The sequence below is a fragment of the Rhinopithecus roxellana genome, chromosome 7 (assembly GCF_007565055.1).
Source record: "Rhinopithecus roxellana isolate Shanxi Qingling chromosome 7, ASM756505v1, whole genome shotgun sequence".
Taxonomy (NCBI): Eukaryota; Metazoa; Chordata; class Mammalia; order Primates; family Cercopithecidae; genus Rhinopithecus; species Rhinopithecus roxellana.
In genome coordinates this window covers 87267612-87295602 of record NC_044555.1, presented here as the reverse complement: position 1 = coordinate 87295602, position 27991 = coordinate 87267612, and the positions used below count along the sequence as shown (strand labels likewise).

General features: G+C 35.8%; 1 protein-coding gene across 8 annotated transcripts in view; it reads right to left on the bottom strand.

Moving 5' to 3' along the window:
• CNKSR2 (connector enhancer of kinase suppressor of Ras 2) overlaps positions 1 to 27991 on the bottom strand; it is a 303713-nt gene that overhangs the window by 266976 nt on the left and 8746 nt on the right. The window lies entirely within an intron of this gene.

The window sequence follows — 27991 nt, the reverse complement described above, 5'->3', positions numbered from 1 at the left end:
CTTGACAAACTGAACCTAAATTCCACGTGAAAGGAAAAATGGGCAGTAATCAAGAAATATTTGAAAAAGCAAAACACAGGGGTGGGGAAACTTGCCATTCAGATAGCAAACATTCTATAAAGCAACAATAATTCAAATTTCCACTGAAATAGAAAATGGATAAATGCATCCAAAAAGGAAGAATCCAGAAAAAGACCTATGCATGTGTATTTTAGTTTACATAACTGAGTTTATCATTGTGAATTTTTATGAAGTTAGCATTTCAAATAAGTGAGGGGAAAATTACCCCATAAGTTGTGTTAGAACGCCTGGCTCTCCATCTGGGAGAAAAAAGTAATGTCAGATCCTCTACTTTATGTTGTACTTTTTTTTTTTTTTTTTTTTTTTGAGATGGAATTTTGCTCTTGTTGCTCAAGCTGGAGTACAGTGGCACAATCTCGGCTCACTCCAACCTCTGACTACCGGGTTAAGGCGATTCTCCTGCCTCAGCCTCCCAAGCAGCTGGGATTACAGACACACATCACCATGCCCGACTAATTTTTGTATTTTCAGTAGAGACAGGGTTTCACCATTTTGGCCAGGTTGGTCTTGAACTCCTGACTTCAAATGATCCGCCCGCTTCAGCCTCCCAAAGTGCTAGGGTTACAGGTGTGAGCCACCGTGCCTGGCCAGAATATAGTGCACATTTTTTAAAATTACATAATAAAAAGCTGACTAAAGGTTTGAAGAAATGAATATATTGGGATAATATATAGGAAAATATTTATATAATATAGGGATGGAAAATGTCTTCCCAAGCAAGATACAACGAGTAGCCACAAAAGGGAAAAAATGACATAACATTAAAATGTAAATATTGTTGTTAAAAGATACTTAGAGGACTTTTAAAGAGCTATACACAAATAAACCCTAGCTTCTGATAAAATCTCATCATCCCCCTTTCTCCTGCTTTACTCCTTAAAAAGTTATGCTTCAGTGAGCCACTGTTTCTCATAGAAGCATGTTGCATCTCTCCTATATGGATCCCAGATTAGGCTATATTTTTCTTCAAAGCAAATTCTATGAAAGGTAAGTGATTAGGTACACTGGATCTTTCAACTAATTAAGCTATTCTTACATTTTGTTTACTTTAGCTACATATTGCTGCATGTTTCTATTTATGAAAATAGAAGCTGCAGTGAAAGACCCTATGTGGAATAGTTTGTTATACAATGCTATTTTTTGGAAGTAGTTATTTAAAATGTACTGTAGTTTACCCTTTGTTCTGCCAAGTAGCATGTGGTATACATGAAATATAACATAACACAGCACCTGTATAAAGAACAGAAACGTATACACTGGAGTCAATACCCCTTATTTAGGATAAGATTCTGCATTTAATTATCAGATACTTATTAATACTAAGACCAGCTATGGGGCTAAATGCCATTTTTGTATTTCCAGAATAGAATCTAGTTCACAGAAGGTATTTAATACAAGCTGGCATAATGAGCATCCTTTCTGCTTTACTTTAAAATTCAATAAAGATTTAAAGTTACTTTTGTGGGTTTCTATAAATTTTATGTAAGATCTTTTCCTTCCAAAACTTACATTTAGTGAAGAATCACCAATTAGCTCTTTTCTCTCTATAACTAAACTTTATGATCATCAGTCATAGTCACAGTAGAATTTAACATACTTTCCATATCTCACCATCATGAAATCTGAGTCACCTCTGATATTTTATGAAGTTAGACTAATTGACACTAAGTTCATATGATAAAATTTAGAGTAGAACTGTTTGTTAATGTATATAAACAAATCATGGTAATTAGGAGTGAGTCTACTCTTAAAAGGTGATAACGGTATAAATTTATAATTCTGCCAGTGATGTTTTAAAGAGAATACATGTAGCTGGTGACAAGATTGAGAATACTGATGGAGAATTGGTTTCCCCTATAACAGTTACCTGCAAATAATCACATCTGCCAAATGAGGTAGGGGAGAACCTGCCATGTCAGAAGAAAAGTTTCCTATTGTATGTGAAATTTTCCCTAGAAATATATACCAATGTAAAAATCTTGGGTTTTTTAGTACTTTTGTGGCTTCAATTTTTACACTTAGATCCCTAATCCACTTGGAGGTTATTCTTGTGTATGCTGCAAGGTATTTAATCGTATCTCTTTCCAAATGGCAATAGACAACCATCTTTTCCCCAATGACCTGAGATGCAAACTTTATCGTATAGTAAATTTCTATATGTGCCAGGATCTAGTTCTAGGCTTTCTATTCTATTCCACTGGTATATCTGTCTATGCATGGGCCAGCACCATACTGTTTTTATTATAGAGGTTTTATAATATTTTAATGTGTGGTAAAGCTAATCTTCCCTTATAGTTTTTCAGTGTTTTCCTCGCTCTTCCTGTTCATAGGTTTGATGAACTTGTTAATAGGTTTGATTCAATCATGAGCTGAAGGATTCAACAGATCAATTTAAGAATTATGTCCTAAACATAATTAAAATGGTAAACCAAGCACAAAAAGTTATGTCAAATAAATATTAAAATCTTTATTTACTATTTTAGCATTATCCTCTCTTTTAGCACAAATACTTAGGAGCTAACTAAATGTCAACTAGTTTCTCATTCTAACATACTAAAAATGTATTATTATTTGTAAAATGTTGTAATTTATGTGCTCATTTGCCACGAAAATTTCATATTAGTTGCTAGATTAAAAACGAAAAAAATCATACAAACATACTGTTTTAAAACATTAAACCTAAGCTGTTCATAACTTCAAACATAGTCTTCAGCATAAACATTTGCATTACCTAAATATAAAAATTTAAAAATCATTTAAAAATATTAACCATTTATTCTAATTTTCTGAATTCTATTGAATAAACAAAAATAGGGGTGTTATAAAGTTTCCTTTTACTTGCCCTAGGTTTGCAACTCTATGTCCTTACTTATCCAATGACACAGCATAGAATTGTGGTTATGTACTGCTAACCTACACAACCATGTATGGATGTGGCAACCCTGTTTTTATCCTTCTTTGATCAGTAGAAAAGCACTTCTTTGAACTCAGGTAAGATGAACTAGAGAAAAGTAAGGGTCACTATTGGGTAGGTGTTCTCATTTAATTTGGGAGACAATATGCTTGAGGGAAAATGCATGGTATGCTGCTTCAGAGGACCCTGGGTTCTGATTTTTGAATCTGTCATTTACTAGGAGGTCATTTAATCTGTTTCATTTTCAAAATTGGTTAATAACATCTAACCTAGAGATGCTGCTGTAATGTCCAAATCAAGTCAGTATGAAAAGTGGCTGACACTTAATAGGAACAGTGTGAATAGTTACTATTTGTACAAGTATCTAGTTTTACATTTATTGTACATTAGAAGTTTCCCAGGATCAAAGACCATGCCATTTCTGTTTCTTTGTTTCTTCCAGAATGAGCTGTGCAGTGAGCTAAAAACAAAGGTGGTAAAAAAGAAAATGTTTGCTCTGACCGATTCTTAAAATGAAATTAACCAAAAGATAGGGATTGCTGTATGTTATATAGGTTTCTCTACTCTAGACAGTTCTTAGTACACTACTGAAATAGACACATAGGTGCACATGTATACACATACATACTCTCACTCCAGGACTACATAATTATGAAAGGAAAGGGGAAAAATGGGCCACTGAAAAATGATGTGCCATGAACCCACAAGTGATATTAGTTTGGCTTTGAAAAAGGCCGAAAAATTATTTCAGAGCCAGATCTTTGTAGCTCATGCCATCACCATTTTGGTTAAATGTTTGGAGATTTAGATAATGATCAAGAAATATAAACCCATATTACTTCCAATTTTAAAATCCCCCCTTTTTTTTAAACCACATAGCATTAAAAAGTCAAAAGGTTGCTATCTACCCTTACAGAAAATTTTCAGCTATTTTAAAATTCTTTATAGTGGACTATCCAACCTCCTTACTTTCTTCCTGATCATTTCTTAACCCAGTTTTCTAAGCTCATTCATTCTAATACTATTAGTATTGCTGACATCCTGGCTTATAACAGAATTCCTAATTTAACAAATCATTGTTCAGCAAAGATATATCTTGGCCAAAAGGAACAAGCTTGAACAAGGTATAGCTGTATGTTTAAATTCCTGGACTTAAAAGCTAAAAAGGACTAAAATCTTTTAAAACTCTACTTGCATACTTCTAGCACTGCAAAACACTTGTAAGGAAGTAAGAAAGGAGTCACTGAAACATAAAATTTTTAAACGTGATCTTTCATCTGCCCTTTCAGCCCATCCATAATGAAACTTCTAAATTTATACCTGATGTAAATGACAAGTTGATGGGTGCAGCACACCAACATGGCACAAGTATACATATGTAACAAACCTGCACGTTGTGCACATGTACCCTATAACTTAAAGTGTAATAAAAAATAAATAAATAAATAAATTTAGGCAAGTTTGTCCAAAAGGAATTAAGACATTTTATTCATTGAAAAATATTTTCTCTATATCTTTTGATTTGATTTTTCATTCAGGCAACAACCTATGAACTTTTCATTCATAGAACAGCTTTCAATAGAAAGGTTTAATCTATACAAACATATAAAAAGGAAATACCTGATATGAAATAAAATGTATCTTTCTTAGGTCTTGAAAAGGAGGAAGAGAAAAAAAAGGAGACCTACAATATTTCTGGCTCTGACCCTAAATTTACATATGACACAAAAATTTAAGAGTAGTTAGCAGTTGACTGAGATCAGGTTTTATTAACTAGGGTGATTTCCTTCATGTATTCATTTGAGAAATATTTATTGTGCCCATGTGCCAAATACTATTCTTAAAGTCTTCCAAAACTCAGACGCTGCTAAGTCCTAATAAAATATCATGTATAACCAAATGGAAATTATGTGGAGTTCTACATTTCAGAAGTATGACTTTTTTTAAATGATCAGAATGGGGCATCCAAGTATACTAAGGCAAAGCACTCTACAGTCAGAAATTTTTGTATGAGCAGACCATGTTGAGTTCAGCTGCCCATTCTTGGACTCTTTATTTCCATGTACATTTTCTCGGTAATCTTTTACTTTTCTCTAATTTCGTTATGTAATTTCAGTGAAATTAAATTAGAATGGCTCAAAAATACATTATTTCATTGAACTTAAATTACAGTATTAATTAATTGCAGGTTACTGGCATCATGCCTGGTTGTAACAATAATTAGCTTCTACTATGATCTTTGCATATATTATCACCCCCTGACTACAACTCTTCTTTATAGGTGGTGGTGGTGGTGGTGGTGGTGTGGTACTAACAATAGCCAACACTGAACTAGAAAGTACTAAGCACCAGTGACGTAGTACATCTTTTACATAGACTACATCATTTAAACCTCAGTACTCTTTGAGGTAGGTGTTATTTCTTCATTTTAAAAATGAGAAAATGGAATAACTCAAAGAGCTTATTATGTATCCAAATCCATACAGCCAATAGATAGCAAAGCTGGCATTTAAATATAGGTGTATTTGGCTTCAAAGTCCACACTTTTCCACACTGTAATAGAGTGATGATGTATGCTGGTGGTAGTTAGTTATAAAATAGCCATGGTAGACAGCCCTGACAGGCCTATTCTTTGGAAGTACAAGTTAATGTGACTTAAAGATTCTAATAAAACTTAGAATGGGGCTATTCTGATCCCCTAAGGAAAAGAATAACTGCACTATCCTAAGAGGTTTTTATAATGGACTAAACGTTTAGAGAAAACTTTTAAAACATCTAAGTATGTAGCAATGCATTTTATTTTACTATTAAAAAACTAACTCACATACAAATAAAAATATTACCCAAGCATACAGAATTAGTGCTGTTATAATTAGTAAACTATGTGTTTCAAGTAAGACTACAAAGATAGAGGGACTACTGACTCTAAAATAAATGTCCTTTCATTTGAAGAATATGCAAGTTACTTCCATATAAAAAATACATATAAGTGGTGGTGCCCAAGATGCGCGAATAGGAACAGCTCCAGCCTCCAGCTCCCAGCGCCAGCGACACAGAAGACGGGTGATTTCTGCATTTTCAACTGAGGTACCTGGTTCATCTCACTGGGGCGTGTTGGACAGTCGGCGCTGGTCCACGGGTACAGCCCAACCAGCCAGAGCTGAAGCAGGGCTAGGCATCGCCTCACCTGGGAAGCCCAAGGGGGAAGGGAATTCCTTTTCCTAGCCAAGGGAAATTGAGACACATAACACCTGGAAAATCGGGTAACTCCCACCCTAATACTGTGCTTTACAAAGGGTCTTAGCAAATGGCACACCAGGAGATTACATCCCATACCTGGCCTGGAGGGTCCCACGCCCACGGAGCCTCCCTCATTTTTAGCACAGCAATCGGAGATCTAACTGCAAGGTGGCAGTGAGGCTGGGGGAGGGGCGCCTGCCATTGCTGAGGCTTAAGTAGATAAACAAAGCCACCAGGAAGCTCGAATTGGGTGGAGCCCACCAGAGATCAAGGAGGCCGGCCTGCCTCTGTGGACTCCACCTCTGGGACAAGGCATAGCTAAACAAAAAGCAGCAGAAACATCTGCAGATGTAAAACTCCCTGTCTGACAGCTTTGGAAGAGAGCAGTGGTTCTCTCAGCACGGAGGTTGAGATCTGAGAATGGACAGAATGCCTGTTCAAGTGGGTCCCTGACCCCTGAGTAGCCTAACTGGGAGACATCCCCCACTAGGTGCAGACTGACACCTCACACCTCACATGGCTGGGTATACCCTGAGACGAAGCTTCCAGAGCAAGAATCAGACAGCAACACTCGCTGTTCAGCAATACTCTATCTTCTGCAGCCTCCACTGCTGATACCCAGGCAAACAGGGTCTGGAGTGGACCTCCAGCAAACTCCAACAGACCTGCAGCTGAGGGTCCTGACTGTTAGAAGGAAAACTAACAAACAGAAAGGACACCCACACCAAAACTCCATCAGTACGTCACCATCATCAAAGACCAAGGGCAGATAAAACCACAAAGATGGGGAAAAAGCAGGGCAGAAAAGCTGGAAATTCAAAAAATCAGAGCGCATCTCCCCCTCCAAAGGAACGTAGCTCATCACCAGCAATGGAACAAAGCTGGATGGAGAATGACTTTGACGAGTTGAGACGAGAAGGCTTCAGTCGATCAAACTTCTCAAAGCTAAAGGAGGAACTACGTAACCAGCACAAAGAAACTAAAAATCTTGAAAAAAGAATGGATGAATGGATAACCAGAATAATCAATGCAGAGAAGACCTTAAAAGAACTAATAGAGATGAAAACCATGACATGAGAACCACGTGACAAATGCACAAGCTTCAGTAACCAACTCAATCAACTGGAAGAAAGACTATCAGTGATTGAAGATCAAACAAATGAAATGAAGTGAGAAGAGAAATGTAGAGAATAAAGAGTAAAAAGAAATGAGCAAAGCCTCCAAGTAGTATGGGATTATGGGAAAAGACCAAATATACATCTGATTGGTGGGCCTGAAAGAGAAGGGGAAAATGGAACCAAGTTGGAAAACACTCTGCAGGATATCATCCAGGAGAACTTCCCCAACCTAGTAAGGCAGGCCAACATTTCAAATTCAGGAAATACAGAGAACGCCACAAAGATACTCCTCCAGAAGAGCAACTCCAAGACACATAATTGCCAGATTCACCAAAGTTGAAATGGAGGAAAAATGTTAAGGGCAACCAGAGAGAAAGGTCAGGTTACACACAAAGGGAAGCCCATCAGACTAACAGATCTCTTGGCAGAAACCCTACAAGCCAGAAGAGAGTGGGGGCCAATATTCAACATTCTTAAAGAAAAGAATTTTCAACCCAGAATTTAATATCCAGCCAAACTAAGTTTCATCAGTGAAGGAGAAATAAAATGCTTTACAGACAAGCAAATGCTTAGAGATTTTGTCACCACCAGGCCTGCCCTACAAGAGATCCTGAAGGAAGCCCTAAACATGAAAAGGAACAACAGGTACCAGCCATTCAAAAACATGCCAAAAAGTAAAGTCCATCGATGCTAGGAAGAAACTGCATCAACTAACGAGCAAAATAACCAGCTAATATCATAATGACAGGATCAAGTTCACACATAACAATATTAACCTTAAATGTAAATGGACTAAATGGTCCAATTAAAAGACAGAGACTGGCAACTTGGATAAAGAGTTAAGACCCATCAGTTTCCTATATTCAGGAGACCCATCTCACATGCAGAGACACACATAGGCTCAAAATAAAGGGATGGAGGAAGATCTAAAAAGCAAATGGAAAAGAAACAAAGAAAAAAAGCAGGGGTTGCAATCCTAGTCTCTGATAAAATAGACTTTAAACCATCAAATATCAAAAGAGACAAAGAAGGCCCTTACATAACGGTAAAAGGATCAATTCATCAGCAAGAGCTAACTATCCTAAATATATATGCACCCAATACAGGAGCACCCAGATTCATAAAGCAAATCCTTAGATACTTACAAAGAGACTTAGACTCCTACACAATAATAACGGGAGACTTTAACACGCCACTGTCAACATTAGACAGATCAACGAGACAGAAAGTTAACAAGGATATCCAGGAATTGAACTCAACTCTGCACCAAGCAGACCTAATAGACATCTACAGAACACTCCATTCCAAATCAACAGAATATACATTCTTCTCAGTACCACATCACACTTGTTCCAAAACTGACCACATAGTTGGAAGTAAAGCACTCCTCAGCAAATGTAAAAGAACAGAAATTATAACAACCTGTCTCTCAGACCACAGTGCAATCAAACTCCAACTCAGGACTAAGAAACTCAATCAAAACCGCTCAACCACATGGAAACTGAACAACCTGCTCCTGAATGACTATTGGGTACATAACGAAATGAAGGCAGAAATGGATATGTTCTTTGAAACCAATGAGAACAAAGATACAACATACCAGAATCTCTGGGACACATTTGAAGCAGTGTGTAGAGGGAAATTTATAGCACTAAATGCCCAAAAGAGAAAGGAGGAAAGATCTAAAATTGACACCCTAACATCACAATTAAAAGAAATAGACAAGCAAGAGCAAACACATTCAAAGGCTAGCAGAAGTCAAGAAATAACTAAGATCAGAGCAGAACTGAAGGAGATAGAGACACAAGAAACCCTCCAAAAAATCAATGAATCCAGGAGCTGGTTTTTTGAAAAGATCAACAAAATGGATAGACCGTTAGCAAGACTAATAAAGAAGAAAAGAGAGAAGAATCAATAGACGCAATAAAAGATGAAAAAGGGGATATCACCACCGACCCCACAGAAATACAAACTACCATCAGAGAACACTATAAACACCTCTACGCAAATAAACTAGAAAATCTAGAAGAAATGGATAATTTCCTGGACACTAACACTCTCCCAAGACTAAACCAGGAAGAAGGTGAATCCCTGAATAGACCAATAGCAGGCTCTGAAATTGAGGCAATAATTAATAGCCTACCAACCAAAAACAGTCCAGGACCAGACAGATTCACAGCCGAATTCTACCAGGGGTAAAAGGAGGAGCTGGTACCATTCCTTCTGAAACTATTCCTATCAATAGAAAAAGAGAGAATTTTCCCTAACTCATTTTACGAGGCCAACATCATCCTGATATCAAAGCCTGGCAGAGACACAACACAAAAAGAGAATTTTAGACCAATATTCCTGATGAACATCAATGCAAAAATCCTCAATAAAATACTGGCTAACCGGATCCAGCAGCACATCAAGAAGCTTATCCACCATGATCAAGTGGGTTTCATCCCTGGGATGCAAGGCTGGTTCAACATTCGCAAATCAATAAACGTAATCCAGCATATAAACAGAACCAAAGACAAAAACCACATGATTATCTCAATAGCTGCAGAAAAGGCCTTTGAGAAAATTCAACAGCCATTCATGCTAAAAACTCTCAATAAATTCGGTATTGATGGAACATATATCAAAATAATAAGAGCTCTTTATGACAACCCCTCAGCCAATATCATACTGAATGGGCAAAAACTGGAAAAATTCCCTTTGAAAACTGGCACAAGACAGGGATGCCCTCTCTTACCACTCCTATTCAACATAGTTTTGGAAGTTCTGGCTAGGGCAATCAGGCAAGAGAAAGAAATAAAGAGTATTCAGTTAGGAAAAGAAGAAGTCAAATTGCCCCGGTTTGCAGATGACATGATTGTATATTTAGAAAACCCCATCACCTCAGCCCAAAATCTCCTTAGGCTGATAAGCAACTTCAGCAAAGTCTCAGGATACAAAATCAATGTGCAAAAATCACTATACACCAGTAACAGACAAACAGAGAGTCAACTCATGAATGAACTCCCATTCACAATAGCTTCAAAGAGAATAAAATACTTAGGAATCCAACTTACAAGGGATGTAAAGGATCTCTTCAAGGAGAACTACAAACCACTGCTCAGTGAAATAAAAGACACAAACAAATGGAAGAACATAACCATGCTCATGGATAGGAAGAATCAATATTGTGAAAATGGCCATACTACCCAAGGTAATTTATAGATTCAATGCCATCCCCATCAAGCTACCAATGACTTTCTTCACAGAATTGGAAAAAATTGCTTTAAAGTTCATATGGAACCAAAAAAGAGCCTGCATTGCCAAGACAATCCTAAGCCAAAAGAACAAAGCTGGAGGTATCACGCTACCTGACTTCAAACTATACAACAAGGCTACAGTAACCAAAACAGCATGGTACTGGTACCAAAACACAGATATAGACCAATGGAACAGAACAGAGTCCTCAGAAATAATCCCACACATTAGCAGCCATCTGATCTTTGACAAACCTGAGAGAAACAAGAAATGGGGAAAGGATTCCCTATTTAATAAATGGTGCTGGGAAAATTGGCTAGCCATAAGGAGAAAGCTGAAACTGGATCCTTTCCTTATTCCTTATATGAAAATTAATTCAAGATGGATTAGAGACTTAAATGTTAGACCTAAAACCATGAAAACCCTAGAAGAAAACCTAGGTAATACCATTCAGGACATAGGCATGGGCAAGGACTTCATGTCTAAAACACCAAAAGCAACGGCAGCAAAAGCCAGAATTGACAAGTGGGATCTAATTAAACTAAAGAGCTTCTGCACAGCAAAAGAAACTACCATCAGAGTGAACAGGCAACCTACAGAATGGGAGAAATTTTTTGCAATCTACTCATCTGACAAAGGGCTAATATCCAGAACCTACAAAGAACTCAAACAAATTTACAAGAAAAAAGCAAACAACCCCATCAAAAAGTGGGCAAAGGATATGAACAGACACTTCTCAAAAGAAGACATTCATACAGCCAACAGACACGTGAAAAATGCTCATCATCACTCACCATCAGAGAAATGCAAATCAAAACCACAATGAGATACCATCTCACATCAGTTAGAATGGCAATCACTAAAGAATCAGGAAACAACAGGTGCTGGAGAGGATATGGAGAAATAGGAACACTTTTACACTGTTGGTGGGATTGTAAACTAGTTCAGCCATTGTGGAAAACGGTGTGGCGATTCCTCACGGATCTAGAACTAGAAATACCATTTGACCCAGCCATCCCATTACTGGGGATATACCCAAAGGATTTTAAGTCATGCTGCTATAAAGACACATGCACACGTATGTTTGTTGCAGCACTACTCACAATAGCAAAGACTTGGAATCAACCCAAATGTCCATCAGTGACAGACTGGATTAAGAAAATGTGGCACATATACACCATGGAATACTATGCAGCCATAAAATAGGATGAGTTTGCATCCTTTGTAGGGACATGGATGCAGGTGGAAACCATCATTCTCAGCAAACTATCGCAAGAGCAGAAAACCAAACACCGCATGTTCTCATTCATAGGTGGGAATTGAACAATGAGATCACTTGGACACAGGAAGGGGAACATCACACACCAGGGCCTATTGTGGGGAGGGGACAGAGGAGAGGGATAGCATTAGGAGATATACCTAATGTGAATGACGAGTTAATGGGTGCAGCACACCAACACGGCACATGTAAACATATGTAACAAACCTGCACGTTGTGCACATGTACCCTAGAACTTAAAAGATAATAATTAAAAAAATACATATAAGGTATAACTTGAGGATATATACTCAGAAAGTAGACATTGGATTAAAGATTTTGCTTTTCATAAGGTACTTATTTTAAGCATGTTGAAATCATATTAAGAAAACACTTTTGAACAGCATTTATGCTTTCAAGTTATTTATTTGAGTGGATGGTGGTGGGCAGTTTCTGTAGTTCCAAATTTTATTGGTATTTATGAAGGGTAATCAACCAAGTTTTCTAATATTGTATTACTGGTCTGTATAATTGCGTAAATACTTTAGATATACATATAGATTCCAAGTCCAGCAGAGATCTAAGTTAAATTTTAACAGCAGTATCTTACAAAGACAGATAGGAAAAAACATTATGGGGCATATTCCAGTGCTACCTAGGTTGAGAGTAGTTAACGCAAATAAAAAAAAAAAATTCAGTAACAAGACTCAATTCTTGAGTTCTTTACTGTACAAGGTGCTTTCATTTTAACATATCAAGTTATAATTTAAATTTAGTTAAACTAAATCAGAATTACAAATGGGTGAAACAAGCATAGCTAAATTAAGAATTCAAAACCGCTGGTTCAATATAAAGTCATAGATTTCAGTTTTTATACTACTTAACATTAATTTTTCCAAGGACTTAGGCATTTGACAAATATTTAAGTTACACCGTGTGCCAGTTTGCCATTTGCCATGGAACACGAAGAGCTCAGGCGGCTGCCAATGATGCTAACTTTTCCTACTGGCCCCAGAAGTATGACTCAGTGCTGTCCTGAGGTGACCACACTTCTTATGGTGGCAGGAAGTGTTATTTTATCTTTGACAGCAGCTATCAGAAAATGTGCATAATGACACACTTCATTTTCAAGTGATTAAGTTACATGTTTTTGCCTTCTTTAAAGGATGACAAATCTTGAAAAATGCAATACCTAAAAATTCACATGCAACAGAAAGTAGTTTGTAAAACATAGTAAGTGCCATTAGAGAAGATACGTAAAATAAAAATCATACGATAGCATTATAGTGGTGAAAAAAGTATTTTATATTTTCACTTACTGAATACTTGACAGCACACATAGTACAAGAGACCTCTATAAATATTAAATTTGAAAAATCTATTAATGTATTTGTTTCCATTTTGTTCAATACTTTGTTATTAAAATAATTACCAGAAATTTCCCTATGATCCATACAATGCACATACCTTATCAAAGTACTGATAAATGCAGATATCACACTGCTATAGTTACTCTCACTTTAAATAAATATTTTTTTAAAATCTGAGATTCCAATTGTTGAGGCTTTATAACACTGGGATGTCGGAATGTTGGAAAGAGGCAGAAATGAGAACAGTTTAAATGATATTAAGTTCACTATATAGAAGTAATATGTACAACAGGTACAAAAGAGGATATCAAAATAAATAAGCTTTCTGAATAAATTTTAAAATAATCTGGCAGCCTTGATCTTTCAAAATGCACTTTTTAAATTGACATGTAATAACTGTGCATATTTATGGGGCACAGAGTGATATTTTTATATGTGTATACAATGTAATGATCAAATCATCGTAATTAGCATATTTATCACCTTAAACGTTGATCATTTCTTTGTGTTGGGACCATTCAAAATCCTCTCCTCTAGCTATTTGAAAACATAAATTATTGTTAACTATAGTTGTACTACAGAAAACTAGAACTTATTCCTCTTATCTGGCTGTAATTTTGTATCCATTAACCAACCTCTCCCAAACCCCTATCCCGATTCCCCATCCCCACTCCCCTTCCCATCCTCTAGTAACCACAATTCTACTCTTTACTTAAATGCATTCAATATTTTTAGGTCCCACATATGAGTGGAGAACATGTGGTATCAAATGTAGTTTTTTGGTGTATCAAAGACAGCTACTTGTATTATAAAATACAAGGGACCAATTTATTCTAATATATTAATTCCAGTAGTATGAATGAGGTTACTTAAATAATATAGACAGCTAAAGGTTAAAGAGTCAAAAAACTCACACTTAAGAGTTTTAGGTGCATGTATATTGCTCACAATTAAAATGGAAGATTATTAAAGTGAATTACAATAAATTATTCAGCACAGCAAACCACTTATTCAGCTCTAAACGGACCTCAAAAAGTACTGTGTGTTCAGATTTGTGTTTAATCCTGTTGCGCTGGGCTATGTTAACAATCTGCAAAGCTTTAGAAAATGAGATTTAAAATCATTGAGTCATAGCCTACAGAGATTAGAAGACCATCAGGAGAAGATTTTCTAGCAGTTAATAGCATTTTAACTATAAATGGGGTTTGGCATTTCAGAATCTTACATTCAATTATGATACAATGAAATATAAAACAAACATTTCTAATAAGGGGATTATTTTGTGAAGTAGGTTTGCTGCATGTGTTAATAAAGATGTGCTCTAACTTTGACACCAGTGATCAAAAGAACTCATTCTCTTGTTTCTAATAGAGGATGTCCTCACAACAATGAAAAGATCTATGCAACATACTATTTCTGAGCTTTCATATCGGGTTCTTTGTCATACTAATTTTGCTACTAGAAAGATATATGAATTTAGACAGTCCTTTAACCTCTCTGAGTTAAGTTGCTTACAAGTAATATGAGGGCATAGGACCAAGAGATTTCTAAAAGTTTGTTCTCATTCTAGCTATCAATTCATCTCATAGATTGTGCAGAGAACAAGAGTGTCAGTGTGTAGAGCATGTTCTTTTATAGAAGAAAATGTTGCAAACTTTTAAATGATGATGTGCTTCAATAATGGACACAAGAACTGTATTTGAGTTTGTGTTTCAAATTTGCCCATTAAATATAATAAAACCATACATGTTAAAGTTTGATAAAAATAGGTATAAATTTCGCTAAGAACTTAAGGGTTTTACTTAAACTCCATGCATAAAACAAATCTGTTTGATGCATTCACAGACATCTAGATATAACTTACAGAACTATCATATTACACAGACTTTTGATTTTAAAAGTATGATTTAAATATGACCACCAAGAACAAAAAGTACTGTTTTTTTTCAGATAGTCCATATCAATGTACATATACCACATATTCTAATTTATGTTTTTCTTGGTCTTACAGGTGTATTTAGAATTCAAATTTTTGTTTTTAATATACTAGGGCTTCAGCCACCTGAAACTTTTTTTGTATATTACCAAGGGGCAGACAGAGAAGACAGTGTGAATAGTTAGAGTCTCCAAGAGGCTGGAGGGCATTTGCTCAATGATATGCTTGCTAACCTGTAACTGTTAAAAGTTTTCAGTCGTGAAAGATTATAGAAAAAGGAAAAAAGAAAGAAAAAAGAGAGAGGAGAAAGATTTGTAACCTAATGTCTTAGGAATTTGCCAAACTGAATTTGTAAAGGTAAACTGGCATTGGTGGCCTAGACCTGTGGGCACTCAAATCCACCTAAAACATAAAAAATATACTTTCTATTTTTGTTACATAGAAAGTCTTTGTGTAAAGCACATGCAGTTTCGTGTTTGGCATTTAACTACCACGTAGAAAAAAAATCAAACTGAAAAATTCAGAGGGCCCAACTGTCACTGCTGGTCATAAAAGTAGATGTAAAGAAAATCAAGAATGTTTATCATTCATCACTTACGAATCAAGTATGAACATGAATTTAAAAGCTTATAATCACCAAATCTTACACTTTTTAAGATTATATCACCCAACTTTCTTTTATAGGAAAGAAAACCAGAAATCCAAATTATTTGCCCTATGTAACCCTAACAGAAGTAGAGCTGTCTCAGCCACAGGATCTCTTTTTTTTTCCAGGCATTCATTTACTTGAAGACTTATGTGTTTTTAACAAATGAGTTATGAATGGCTCAGAGCCGATCATCCCAAAAAATCCAAATGGTCTTCAAAGTCTGAAAGAAAGTATAAAATCTGACATCTTATTATCCACTGATATTTAGAAACATGTCAATATCAAAAAGATTGAAGAAGTAGCAATAACAAAATCATGGTGAATATTTCTGAAAAGCTTTAAGGTCAACATTGTTACACTATTACACTGATTAAAAGAAAGTTCTTAATAAATTTGTGTATTTTTTAAATTCCTCAAAATGAAGTCTTATATATGAGTTGACATCATTTACACAAGATATACTAGTTGGATATATAGAGCATTTTTATAAGGAAAACACAAATGCAGACCAAAATGTAAAACCTAAGGAAAACAAAACTGCTAGTAATAAAAAAATTAAAAGCTGGCATAGGAGCTTTGGGAAAGTACACTTTCAAACAACCATTCTACACAACTTGGGAACTAATTTGCAGTCTTAATGCTTCTCAATTGTCCTCACTCCAAATACCACTTGTGACACATGAATGAGAAAAGGCATTGTTTTGCCAGTGATTCTCTCTTGTTTTCAGTGATCCAAGCTGAAATGAATTGGTTCATTTGTTTCTTACAATTGACTGTTTTTCCTATGAAAAGTCAATACATTTCTATCACTTAAATGGAGCTCTAGTGCTAAGTACCTATCATTTTCATTGCACAGATTCAGTGTTTAATAATAACTTTGATCACCATGTATAGTAATAAACCTGTGATAACAAAACTCTTATATTCCAATCTTCTGACAAGATTTGAGAAATAAAATTTAAATAATCATAAACCTTGTGATAAAATAACGCTGAGAAGTACTAGGGGACTATGATATACAGGGTTTACTACTGAGATGAGGCCTATACTGATTCAGGACTTAGCCAGGTTTGGTGGAGCCATCAACAATGCCTTAGGATCTTTGTATTGAGTTCCCTGGCAGGAAAAATGGAATATACCATTCTAATAAGTAGGCTAAATTAAGTAATCTTTTGACTCAAATAAGTAAAAACATTGATTCGGAGAGAAACACTCCAATACAGCTGTTAGAAAAAGAAGAGGCTACATGACAGAAGTTAGTAAAAGGGAAACAGTTCCCAAAACAAAGCCAGCCACCTGAAATCTATACCCCAGATGCATTTTTAAATCAATATAATCTTACTTTCATGCCATATCATAAGGCAAACACATGTGAGCTATATCTAGTAATTTATTTCTAAACTGGAATACTTAAAAAATTCTTTTCCATTAAGATCATTTTAAATTCTGTACAGTAATAAATTCTTTTTGCCAGTGTCAGAATGTTACTACATTTCTGCCTGGACTATATATTAATTATTCCTCAGCTATTCTCTATAAAACACATTTTAATTATCTCCATTTTAAAATAAAGGGTTTGAGAAGTAAAGACATGAATTAAACACACATACAAATACAGGACAGAATGTGGGATGGACCACAACTTCCAATCCCAACTTAGTACTACAGATCATTTGTATTGTCTTCTGTATACCGTGCTTCCTCCTAGTATTTGTCCCTTTAATTTTATTTATCTGTATAAAATCTAGAGATGGAGGAAGAAAGGGGAAGAGGAATAGGTCTTTTGACATGACTACAGGTGATAAAGATATTTCCCACAGCCTGGAAAGTCATCATCTGGCATTTTCATTTGGGAAAGTAGAATACTAATTTCTTAGCAGCCTACAAGACAGTGGTTACTATACAATGACTACTTTTAATTAACTTCACTGAAGAACTTGTATACATCTGCACCCTGCTTCCAAGTCTACTTCTCACCATCTGTATTTCATAAGTCATGCAAATCACACAATTTGCTTCTAACATTCTGTCATTAATGATTATAAGACTGTATTACTGCAATAGCTAGCCACCCTAAATCTGTGAAATTTTATGAAAAGTATTATTGGAAAGCATTGAAACAACTTTAGTCTAAACATTGCCCACCTAACCCGAGATAAATTCTAAAGTTTTAAGATATTGGAAATTCTTTTGAAAAGTCAAACCATCCTTTCTGGTCACATATTCAAAACTAGTTTCAAACCCTTGATGTTTAATGTATAATTGACACAGGTTGTTTTTTGAAGCTTTCTTTAAATGTAAAGCATTCTTACCTTACTGAAACAAAACAACCTGTCCTCTATTCCCACGAGCATAGTTTAAGAATAATTTGTACAAAAAGCAGAAGCATTTCACACAGAGCACATTAATGCATAGCTAGGCTGGTCCTCACAGAGCATAAATCAGAAAAAGGCATTTGGCAGCAAATCAGGGCAACACTTTTAAGACATTCCCATCAATAACATCAACAGAACTTCACATTTTTTACAGAGAAAGATTAATATCAAAGAATAAAGTAAGTTGAAATTGTGACAATTATAACACTTCAGTTTTTTGTGGAAAAAAAAAAGTATCAGGTTAATGCATTAAGTTTTCTGTCAGTTTCTTCATCTACTGATTACCAAAGACTGAGCCTTTTAGAATTTTCACACCAGTATATCAAAAAACAAGGAAGATCTTAATCAGAAAGGCACAAGAATTAAGGGCAAGTATTAAAGTAGTTCTGTTTTGAAACTTAATGTAATTTCTTGGAGATGTGACCAAAGGAGGTCTTCAATTACAACCCCTTATAACTCAAACTCATCTATTAAATGCACTACATGGACTCATTATAAGATGAAAATAAGGTACCACATTTAATGGCAAGAAGAAAAACATTGACTTCCTTGCAGAAAAACAATCAGAAAAGGTCTTTGAGTTATATTCAAATTCAGCAAAACTGCTTGGTACGGTTTGGATTTCTGTCCCCACCCAAATCTCATATTGAACTGTAATCCCCAGTGTTGGAGGAGGGGCCTGGTGGGAGGTGACTGCATCATGGAGGCAGATTTCCCCCTTGCTGTTCTTGTGATAGTGAGTGCTCACAAGACCTGATTGTTTGAAAGTATGTAGCACCTTCCCCTTTGCTCTTTTCCTCCTTCTCCAGCCATGTAAGGCATGCCTCCTTCTCCTTTGCCTTCTGCCATGATTGAAAGTTTCCCAAGGCCTCCCTAGCAATGCTTCCTGTACAGCCTGTGGAACTGTGAGCCAATTAAACCTCTTTTCCTATATATTATCCAGTCTCAGGTAGTTCTTTATAGCAATGCGAGCACAGACTAACACAAAAAAATTGGTACGTAGGAGTAGGATATTGCCATATAGTTACCTAAAAATGTGGATGCGGTTTTGGAACTTGGTAGCGGGTGGAGGTTGGAACAGTCTGGAGGGCTCAGAACAAGACAGGAAGATGAGGGAAAGTTTGGAACTTCTTAGAGACTTGTTGAATGACTGTAACCAAAATTCTGATAGTGATATGGACAGTCAAGTCCAGGCTGAGGTAACCTCATATGGAAATGAGGAAATTATTGGGAACTGCAGTAAAGGTCACTCTTGCTATGCTTTACCAAGGTAACTGGTAGCACTGTGACCCTGCTCAAGGGATCTGTGGAACTTTGAAATTCAGAGTGATGATCTAGGGTATCTGGCAGAAGAAATTTCTAAGCAGCAAAGCATTCAAGAAGTGGCCTGGTAGCTTCTAACAGTGTATGGTCATATGCATGAGCGAAGAGATGGTATGAAACCAGAACTTATATTTAAAAGGGAAGCAGAGCATAAAAGTTCAGAAATGGTGCAGTCTGACAATCTGGTACAAAGAAAAACCCATTTTCTGGGGAGGAATTCAAGATAGCTGTAGACATTTGCATAAGTAAAGAGGAGCTGAAAGTTAATAGCCAAGACAATGAGGAAAAGGCCTTGAAGGCATTTCAGAAACCTTCATAGCAGCCCCTCCTGTCACAGGCCCAGAGGCCTAGAAGGGAAGAATGGTTTTGTAGGCTGGGCCCAGGGCCTGGCTGCCCTGTACAACCTCAGGACACTGCTCCCTGTGTCCCCAGCCACTCCAGCTCCAGCTGTGGCTAAAAGGACCCCAGATACATCTCAGGCTGCTGCTCCAGAGGTGCAAGCTGCAAACCTTGGCAGCTTCCACAAGTTGTTAAGCCTGTGGGTGCAGAGAGGGTAAGAGTTGAGGCTTGGGAGCCTCTGCCTAGATTTCAGAGGATGTATGGAAATGTCTGGATGTCCAGGCACAAGTCTACCGCAGGGGAGGAGACCTCATGGATGACCTCTACTAGGGCAATGTGGAGGGGAAATGTGGGGCCCACACAAAGAGTCCCCACTAGGGCAATACCTAGTGGAGCTGTGAGAAGAGGACCACCATCTTCCAGACCGCAGAATGGTAGGTCTACCAACAGCTTGCACCATGCACCTGGAAAAGACGTAGGCACTCAGTGCCAGTCTGGGAAAGCAGCTAAGGGGGTTGTACCTTTCATAGACACAGGGCCAGAACTGCCCACGGCCTTGGGAACCCACCCCTCGCATCAGTGTGGCCTGGATGTGAGACATGGAGTCAAGGGAGGTAATTTTGGAGCTTTAAGATTTAATGACTGCCCTGCTGGGTTTCAGACTTGCATGGTCCTGTAGCCCCTTTCTTTTGGCTGATTTCTCCCTTTTGGAATGCATGTGTTGACCCAATGCCTGTAACCCCCTTGTATCTTGGAGGTACCTAACTTGGTTTTGATTTTACAGTGTCATAGATGGAAGAAACTTGCCTTGTCTCAGATGAGACTTTGGACTGTAGACTTTTAAGTTAATGCTGAAATAATTTAAGACTTGGGAGACTGTTGAGAAGGGATGATTATATTTTGCAATGTGAGAAGGACATGAGATTTGGGAGAGGCCGGGGCAGAATGATACGGTTTGGATTTGTGGCCCCACCCAAAACTCATGTCGAATTGTAATCACCAATGTTGGAGGAGGGCCCTGGTGGGAAGTGATTGGTTCATGAGGGTGGATTTCCCCCTTGCTGTTCTCATGATAGTGAGTGCTCACGAGACCTGGTTGTTTTAAAATGTGTGGCACCTTTCCCTTTGCTCTCTTCCTCCTTCTCTAGCCATGTAAGATGTGCCTGCTTCCCCTTCACCTTCCGGCATGATTGAAAGTTTTCTGAGGCTTCCCCAGCCATGTTTCCTGTACAGCCTGTGGAACCATGAGCCAATTAAATATCTTTTCATTATAAAGTACCCAGGCTCAGGTAGGTTTGTATGCCAGTAATGCAAGAACAGACTAATATACTGCCCTAGGTAAGTAAACATTTGCCCTAAGTAAATGTGTGTGCATATTTATACACACATTTATATATACAGCTGATTATCAATTATAAACCACAAGATTTATTTACTTAAAAATTATCATGCCTTGCTTAACATTCCCACACAAATTGCCTGCAGGAAACAGAAACTACAATTAGAAGGAACACTGGGAGTCAAGCTTTGCTAACAATGTTTAGAATAGCACACACTTCTGTCTGAGAATTTAACTGCAAATTGTTTAGTATTAAGGTAAAATGAGATGACAGAGCTAACTTTTGGTGGTCTCCATCCTATCCATGTACATTTAGTTTCCTTTTCTTAAACATATTTCCTGATTAGTAAAAGGTAAAAAATGCTAATCAAATAAAAGAGTAAATTTAGTAGAATGAAAACAAAGTATAACATTCATTCAATAAAATTATTTTTCAAATCACAATATGTATCCATAAAATTTAAAAAATGTTTCACACGTGGAAAAGTACAAGGTTTACAAAAAAGAGAAGTGGTAAGGCCAGGGTTCGTGATGTCAGGCCAGGGCCAATATTGTTTCCTGAGCATTTTGAGAATTATGAGTAGTACTGGATTATCACAATGATTAGGTTACTGAATGACTGCTAGATCCATGGATGGAACAATCCCACATAGTGAAGAACTACTCTATATCTCAAGTACCCTTTTTTATTTGAAAGACTTTATTATTAATACTTCTAGAGAGGCAAAACAAAATTATACATATATGACACATAGCTTATCTTTTGGTATTACCAAATTTGAAAAATACTGTAATTTTTTTATTTGAACAACTTTTTAAAAATTTCAGAATAGTTTTACATCTACAGAAAAGTTGCAAAAAATAATATAAAGAGTTCCTGTATACTCTTCACCCATATTCTTATTATTAACATCTCACATTACTATGGTACATTCACTACAACTAAGGAACCAACCTTGTTATATTGCTAATAAGCTAAACTCCACACTTCATTTGTATTTCATTAGTTTTTTCCTAATGTACTTTTTCATTCCAAGGTCCTATCTAGAATGCCATAATATAACTAATTATCATGTCTCCTTAGCCTTTTCTGGTTTTTGAGTTTCTCACATTTTCCTTGTTATTGGTGACCTTGACAGTTTTGTGGAGTATTGGTTGGGTATTCTGAAAAACGTCCTTAAATGTGGGCTTTTCTAATGTTTTTCTCATGGTTAGAATGGGGTTATGGGTTTGTGGGGAGTAAGGAAAGACCACAGAAATAAAGAACCATTCTCATAATATCATATCAATCACATTACAACACATCACATCATATCACGGGTACATGTTATCAACATGACTTATCACTGACGATGTTAACCTTGATCACTTGGCCAAGGTAGCAACTGCCAGGGTTCTCCACTATAAAGTTATATGTTTCCCCTTTTTCACACTCTACTCTCTGGAAACAAGTCACTAAGTGCAACCCACAATCAAGGAGTGGGGATTTAAGTACCACCTCTTTGTGGTGGGAGTTAGGAAGTATGTATACAAATGATCTGTAATTCTCTACATGAAAGATTTGTCTCTTCTCCTCCATTTCTTTACTTATCCAGACATTTATTTATATCAGAATGGATCCATGAATATATTTATTTTATATGTTGGGTTATAACCCAATACTATAATACTTTATTGTTCAAATTGTTCCAGCTTTAGCTTTTGGAAGCTCTTTCGGATTGGCTTTTGAGTATTTTACATGCCCTCATCATTGTGTTTTTTGAACACTTCTTTACTTTATGGCACTACAGGATGCTCCAGGCTCTTCTCGCATATTCCCTACCCTAGCCCTAGAATATAATATTCTCCAAAAAGCTGTTTCCTTCACTCATAACTTTCAAATGGTCAACAGGAATTACTAGAATGGCTTATCAAATGAGTCTGGTCCATTTACACTTCTCCTACTATTTGTTTTTACTTCACTGTCTATTCATTCACCTGTTCTTCCATTTTCTTATACATTCCATGGAACAACTTCTGATCTTAATGCTGCTTTTAAATCCAGATATGTTCATTAAAAGTACGGAAAAATATCAATTATTTTCCTCTTGTATAGTCATACTAGGTATGTACATATAGAAACCCATATTATTTTATTATGTATTTTTCTTTTTATTACAATAAGGACATTTTAGTGAGTTTTTAAAAATTATGTGAGTAGGTAAGTTATATTATCTGTGCATTTTATTTCAGGAGATATTGCATAACATCTGTTATGTAAAACATCCAAAAAGATTGACATAGGAAAAAAGAATAAGATAGAATCCAATGTGTGCACCTGATTTGGATTCTGACTGAAGAAAAAAAATGCAGTGCTTGACATTTATGAAACTAGAAATTTACACAAATAGATATTGATATTAAGGAATGAATGGACAGTGGTGTGATAATAGTGTTATAGTGTTATGGTTCCTCAGCTATTATTCTGCTGTATTTCTTTTCTTTTCTTTCTTTTTTCTTTTTTATTTTTTGAGACAAGGTCTCACTCCATCACCCAGGCTGGAGTATAGTGGCACAATCACAGCCCACTGCAGCCTTGACCTTCCTGGTTCTGGTGATCCTCCCACGTCTGCCATCTGAGTAGCTGGGACTACAGGCATGCCCCACCATGCCTGGCTAATTTTTTTATTTTCTGTAGAGACAAGAGTTTCATCATGCTGCCCAGGCTGATCTCGACCTCCTGAGCTCAAGTGATTTGCCCATCTCAACCTCCCAAAGTGCTAGAATTACAGGCATGAGACACCGTACCCAGCCCACTGCTTTATTTATTTTCTATGTGCATGCATTATTTTCCAGTATGTATATGTTTAAGAACAAGCAGCTTCATTTGAAAATCTAAAACATAAGAAACCACTGCCTTTAAACATTAAATCAGATATATCTTAAAATTAATGTAGATAGAGATTCACAGTATTACCATATTTAAAACATTGTTTTTTAAAACAAGATGTCAACAATTATTTCAAAGAAAGTGATGAAATTCTCAAAAACATCCCCAAACAAAATTAATTCTAATTTATATGAATTTTAAAGGATAATGAGCAATTTAGGAAAAAAGGTGCTTTATATAGTCAGAGAGACAAGACTAAGGTAACTTCAAAGTAGTTGGTAATTTACCACAGTTCACAATTTTTTTTAAGGTTCTATTGTCCTGGGTATTGTAATAGCTTTTATAAAAAGTGAGAAACTTCAAACCATTCTCTCCACAAGTAAAGAACAATTTAAGTTATTTTCACTTATTTTAACACTTCCAGTCTAAAGCAAACTCACCTTAACTCTTTCTATTAAAAGAAAGCAAGGAGAAACAGAAAATATCATCTTTGCATAACTTTGAACAAATCCTACTTTAAGTTCCCACATATATACTAGAATATATATTTTTAAAACATACGGAAAGTTATGTGTATGACTTTAAAATATAATGTAGATGGAATTGTGCCTTTCATTACCATTTTACAAGCACTCCATTGGTCAAATATCTAATTCAACTTGACCACTCCATATTTTGCATTTAATTCACATAGTTTTTTTAAACTAATTATGATTAAATTTCCTCTAGCATTTAAATTGCTTTCGTGATTCACTTAGCTTTCCTATCATATCACAATTTGGTCTATTATAAATGTTTCCAAACAAAACAATTTGAGGAGATGAACTGACATTTTGTAGGTACATAAGGGTTTCAGATCTACAGGAACACACCAAAAAATGTCTGCTGTTCAAAGAAACACTAATGAAATGCAGGTAGCAAGGCTAACCACTTCTGAGTAAATCTGAACAAATTATCATTATTTTTGGTAAAATGTGACATACTCATGAATGTCTATTATCAGGTACCACATACTTTTATTAGCAATCCTTTGAGAACAAAACATCTCAGCACTGGGTTCTTGGCAGTAGTGCTCAGAGTAGGCTTTTTTTTTTTTTTTTTTTTTTTGCCTACGTCCAGGCTCAGCAGAGGGGAGCATCAAACTCTAGGGGTCACTTCAAAATAGAAAAGCTGTCATCAAGACTACAGTAATATGTGGCATCTTTGTCACTAACGAAAGCCCTATCCTGAGCAGTAGAAACAACTCATCGTGCATACACACGCGCACACACACATCTCACTGGAAGCCCAAAGGACACAAAAACTACAGCCCATCTTACCAGATACTAGAATAGGTAGATTTGATGGAGAGGACATAACATCTTTGAAAAGTATTTCCAGGATTCCTCTCATGTCACATCTACCTCTGCTAGAAAAGCAAGGTGGAAATATTAGGTATTTTTGAACCAATCAGAAATCAATACTTAAAAGAAACACCTGCTTAATAAATATACAGGTATATAGGACAAGTCATTCAACATTTTTAAGTAAAAATTTCTCTAGGCCAAAGTTCCTTCATCTGTAAAATAGGGATTAAGTCCAACCTTTCAGGGCTAAGACAGGCATTAAATGTAATGTAGGGAAAGCACCTAGCACAGGACATAGTATGTAGGAAGCACTTAATAAATATAATCTATCATTAGTTCTGCCTCTGACTATTGCCAACAGAATATAATCTCTTCCTTTAAAAAAGTTGACATTTATATTTGCTCACTATATACAAGGCATCGTTTTAAGTATACCACAACAGAAAAATGTGGTAAAATGTAGAAACACCTTTTAGATTGATAATTGTAGGTAATACCAGCATCCCCATTTTATAAAAAGGAAAAAACTTGGGAAAATTACTTAAACTCTCCCTAAGATCACACAAGCTAAGAAGTGATAAAGTCAGGATACAAACCCAGGTATCTTGATTCCAAAGTGCTCTTACCTGTACTTTATTACATACTATGCCAATTTTTAAAGGGTAGAAAATTCAGAAAAATTTTCAAAAGGTCAATTCTGAAAATCATTGTGTACATATCTGAACTGTGTCCTTTACCCACTAAATTGTAAATCCAATCCAGTAGGGGAAAAGTTGACGTCAAACCTAATTTCACTGAACAGCTGTACAATCTCTGTTGAGCTGCTTAACTTCTCTGTACTTTACCTGTAAAAAGGTGTTAATAACTCTCCCTTATTTCACTTTTAAAGATTACTCGTAATAATATAATGTGAAGTACATGACCTTTCTAATTTGGGTGAATGAGAAGAACCAAGCTATATTAAATAACGTTTGCAAAATACTCCAAAAAACAAAAACTGATAATTCTAAGTATACAGAAATTCTAAGTAAAAATACAACTCCTTTCTAACTAGCATATTTTCAGTATGTAAGTGGCTCCTGGCAAAGTATAGTACAAAAACATTGTATTCTCCCAGGTCAAACAATTTCTTTCCAATCTTGTTTGCATTATTAGATTGATCAGCAAACCTTTCCTTCACATATTAACAGAATCTTCAATAGGAGCACAGTGAAATTATCACAAATCCCAAACAAACAGAATCCGAATTAACAGGTTTTTACCATAAGTAAACTCAAAGCATTATGTCTAGGGCCACTGGAAAGAAAAATCATCTAACCCAAATATTTCACAGAACTAACTACTCTGTGTGTATCAATTCAACATCAAACTGAAAGTCTCTGGTCTGACTGCTAGAAGGCAACAGAGCAGGCTTCTGGATAAAGAAGCTTTGTTCCTTTGATTTAATGTAACATTGGTGCCAACAGAGACTGCCATAAAGTTCATCCTGACACCAATATAATGGGAACTGGGGAAAGAACATCTAGCCCTGCCATATCATGCTAGCTCTATACCACATCAAACTTGGTTTCTATGTAGGTTCCAGCAGGCCAGGAGGAAAACTAGCAACTGGACTACTATATGTCTGTTTTGAGCATCATGAGCAAAATCTCTACACTTTCTCTGTTATATGTATTTAATATCCCAAGGCCTGTTTTGAAAACCAAAATATAAATGATTTTCACAATATTAAAATATCAATTTTCTTAAAAAATATACAAAATAAACTCCTATATACATATAAAAAACACACCAAAATTAAAACAAAAATTCAGCTAGTATTAACATTAATCATTCAGCAGTATTATTTAATGCCAGAATTTTAAAGGTTTTTACTAATAAATTACATTGTTAAGTACAACTAACAACTTACTAGAAAATAGATTCTTTTATCATCTTTGGTAAATACATTGATAAAAGGAAAATCCAGGATCTAAGCCAAGCTTCCATTGATTTGTTCTAGTTATTACTTAAGAAAACATGTTGCAAGCCTGTTTTAAAAATAGCAGATGTATCTGAAACAAAATAAAAAGTTCAAACAAACACCGAAAGAAAAAAAAAAAGATATTGGGCAAAATCTTAAAAGGCAACTAATTTAATGAGGTTTCTTCTTATCTACCACTGTATCTAAAGACTATCCAACCTATCTAATTTCTAAGAACATTAATGTCAAGTAAACATATAACAGTCATGCATGCTACACTTGATATTAGTTATGTAACAATATTTTTATCATGGCAAACCATCCTATATTGGTGTCAGTGCAACTTTTGGTTTATTAAATAAATATTGGTTTTTCAAACAATTTTATGTTGTGGTAAAATAGTCAACAGATGAACAAAGAAAGTTAAAACAGTTATTACCGCACTTGAGCAAAATTTAAAATTCAGTTAATTTATGCAAATAGCAACAAACTCTTTTTTCCTGAAATTGCAAGAGTAAGATAATGAAAACTTCCATTAGAATTAATGATTGTAATTTAAATTAAAATCAAACCATAAATTAAATACACCTTTCAAGTTTAAAAGTTCTATCTTGTAGAATAGTTGTTTGTA